Raw genomic sequence first — 3983 nt, forward strand, 5'->3', positions numbered from 1 at the left:
TCCTTACTTTCTCTGTCTCTGTCTCTTTCTCTCTCTCTCTCTCTCTCTCTGAGATTGAATCCAGAACCTTGCACATGCTAGGCAAGCACTGTATCACTGAGCCACATCCCCTGCCTTTTTAAGAATCTTTGTTTTTTTTCTTTTTTCTTTTTTGAGATGGGGATTCGCTAAGTTGCTTAGGACCTTGCCAAGTTGCTGAGGCTAGTCTTAAACTTGTGATTCTCTTGTTTCAGCTGCCCATGTATCTGGAATGGCAGGCATGCGCCACTGTGTCTGGCTAGATTTCCCATTTATTAGGAGTAGGTTAGTGATAGAGTTTTTTTTTTTTTTTTAATTTTTTAAAAAATCAATTAGTGTAGGACTTCGATGTTCTTTTTAGGAAGAAAATAAATTGAAAATTCATTTGTGCATGGAGATTAGAGGGAAGGCAAACAGCACATCAAACCTGGCTTTTCCCCTCTTCTGGATCAGGATTAAAGTGGGCTCAGGAGACACTGACAGGTTTCCCTGATCACCCAGGGCAAAATGAGGGACACTGGGCCACTCCAGGAGGCTGATATACCTCTCCCTCATCAATATTCTTTCACCCCTTCCTGAGCCACCAGCATCTTGAGATTTAAAACTAGAGTTTAATTTTGCAAACTTTGGAACTTTATTTTGATGCCATAACACCGTGTCCTCTGGTGTCAGTCCTCTGGCTCGACATTGTTTGTAAATTCGTCCATAATGCTGTATTTGGATGAAGTTCATTTCTCTTGGTGAACAGTGCTGTGCTGTATGAACACTATGACTATTCTTAGCAATCCTTCTGTGGATGATATTTGTTTCAAGTTTAGGACTTTCACAAATCATGCTTCTATGAATACTCTAGTGTGTATTTTTTGTGCAAATATTTATGTCTGTCTGGTGCACCCCTATGCATGGGATCGCTGCATCACTGGACTCACCAGCACCCCATCCCAGTTGTTGAGGCGGGACTATTTTCCAGATGGGTTGGGCCAACTCAGACTCTACCAGTGATGTCCCTGCATTTCTTCTCCAGAACCTGTAGGTTCCAGTCTGTTCAACTCTAGCCACTCTGCTGACTGCAGCAAGGGTGTCATGTGGGTTTTAACTTGATTTTGTTTTTCTTTTTTTGATGACGTAGGAGGTTGGTTACTTTTCCTATGCTTAATAGCTATCTGAAGATCTTTTTTTAAGAAGAGCCTATTTGTAACTTTCACTTATTTTTATTGACTTGTATGTTCATATGTGATATTCGTAGGAGAATTACACGAGAAAATGCCTGGAATATCTGAGAAGCAAGTGTGGCACATACTCAGGACCCAATGTTATGACCACTCGCGGTGATCACATGGTTGGCCTTGCAGACACAGAGCTGCCCCCATCAGGGCCTTTCAAATCCCATTCTCCAGACTGAGTCTTGTGCAGCAGCAGCTTCGCCCATGGGTACACATCGTATTCCTCCCCACACTAGCATTTGAGGCGATTATTGTTGTCATTTTATTACATCACAGCACTTTTTAATGCAGGGAAATCATGCTGCTCCTCACGAGCAGGGACAGTGGTTTTCACGTTGATTATTCCCAGGGAAACCTCCTTCTCACCGGCTTGGCGTGGTGCAATTGGCATTTGGTTTGTTCCTTCCAAAAGCTTTACAAGAGTGATTTTTCACCAGGATAAAAAGGAAACAAAACAAAACACTCCCCAAACACAGAAATGAAATGTATTAAAAATTAAAGCATGCGCGACAGGGGCCTTCAGGTGCTTTGGGCTATGTGCCCGTCCTTGCCTCATCCAACTTCCCCTATGCACTGGCCTCGCTCAAGAGAAAAGGAACAATTTTCCTCTTCTACGCTACTGGGAATTGCTTTGCTCCTGGTGTTCAGAAAATAAAAATTTCTTTTAAACAAACAAACAAACTTTAATCAGCATGATTTTTCTCCCTCCATCTGTGGAATGTTCACAACTAGATTAAATATTTTCTGTTTTGGGGAGGGAAACATGAGAGAACCATAATTTATGCCTTTGCAACCCAAAATGACAGACAATCTTTCATTTATTATTCCTCACGGAGAACAGCTACTAATATCTTCCTTCTAGGTCCCTTAATTAAATTCAGCTTCTTCTATTTTTCTCTTGATTCACTCCCATTCCTTCCCAGATTAACCTAGCTCTTCAAAGTTGTAATTTCTCAACTGTTAAATTTCATTTACATCATTTAAATTTCTGTAGATTTCTCCCCCCTAGTAGAAGGCTGATTGTTTATTCCTTTCCCCTCTCTTCCGGGCAAGACAACGATCCCTCTTAGACCAGAGCTAACTGATTAATAAATGTTCACATTAAAATGCATCATTCTACATAATCGATGTAATAGAGATTTTTCAAGAGGGAGAATGATTAGTCTCAGGCTGTTGAGGATGATCCCCTCCATCTTCAAAGGTCCTTCCAAGAGTTACCTCTTCCATGAAATTGTCTCTGGTTTCCCCCGGGGGGAAAGGAATATTCTGTCCTCTGCATTCCCATAGTCATTTCAGAGGACCTGTTCCTGTGAAGGGTTAGCAGACTTGCTTTGTGACGTCCGCTGGCAGTGAGCAGCTGAACCAGGGAAAATTTCCAAGAGGAACATTTCAAACCTGCGGCAAATTCTCACCATCTCTCTTGCTCTTCTGCCCCAAGTTCCTTCAGTGTGGTCCCCAAATCAAGAAAGCACACAGAGTCACAGGAGCTGAGCTATGGTCTCCTACATGTGACATTGACAAGAAATAAACTTGTGAGGATGGGGGCTGTTGGTTCCTCCAGCCCCTGTCACTTCCCCTGTTTTATGGAAGTCATTTGCTGGCTTGTCTTGTTCAAGGTACATTCCTTGCACCAGGGGACGGCATCTCCTTTGCTGGGTTTCTGCATATTTGGTGCTTGGGGTCAGTGAGAATAAGGAAAGGGCTCCATGAAGACCCCGATGAGAAGCATTGATTCTCTGCTGTGGCAGCTGTTCTTCTGAAGCTGTTTTTCAGCCTGAGCAGAAATCGGATCCTTTATTCCTTCCTCTGTGGGTTTTAGTTCCGCCCCTTGGGCTCACATAAAACCATCTAATTGCTTGTCCCTAGGAGAGCCCTCCAGGGTTAAAGGATATGTCTATCCACTTTAGGATTTTGTCTTTGCAGATTAAATATTCTCAGGCCTCTTCGTTCTATAATCCCCGTGGCTTGACCCTCTTCATCTTCTCCAGGCTTCTCCTTTGCAAGTGCTCAAATGCGCCCATGGCCCCTCTTGGAAGAAAGGACCTGCCAGGACCTCCAGCCTCCACAGGTCGTCACAGTAGCACAAAGTGAGGAAGGGTCATCTCCTCCTCCCTTCCAGATAAATTCCACAGTGTGTCACAGCCCACTGTCGCCTTTGCTATTCTGGGCAGCCACGTCACGCTGCTGACTCATGGAGTCAACCAAATCTCTTAGTCTTATTCACAAGCCTTTATTACCAAGCCTGCCTCAACTTGTGCAGTATATTTAGGGGACCCAAATTGTTGAGCCTTACACTTTTCCCTTCTGGATTACTCATCTGATTTCTTCTAGTTCATGAATCTTGCCTATTTGGGAAAAGGAAGGCTTTGGTTTCTGGGAAATACAGCCAGGACCAAAGAGAAAGAAAAACCAACCTTGTCCCACTAACCTAGCATGATATGAGAGGCCCATTGTCTGACCCAACTACCTGTACTTAACTTTGTGATGTAGCTCATTGCTAATACTGTGGAGCCTTTGCTTAATTTTTCAAGGAAGGTAGAAGAGTGGCATTGATAGCATTCAGGAACGTGATAGAGCCACTCTATCTCTAGGCAGCTCCTGACCCCTGTCTCTTTGCAATCATGCCCTTGAATCATCTCTTCTAAATAGGGCCATGTCCTGTAATTTGCTTCTAACCCATCGAATATAGCAAAGGTACTAGGATATATGTGCTTCCACCTACATGATTAGGTTATGGGAGAT

This window comes from Marmota marmota, unplaced genomic scaffold (genome assembly GCF_001458135.2).
Source record: "Marmota marmota marmota unplaced genomic scaffold, marMar, whole genome shotgun sequence".
NCBI lineage: Eukaryota > Metazoa > Chordata > Mammalia > Rodentia > Sciuridae > Marmota > Marmota marmota.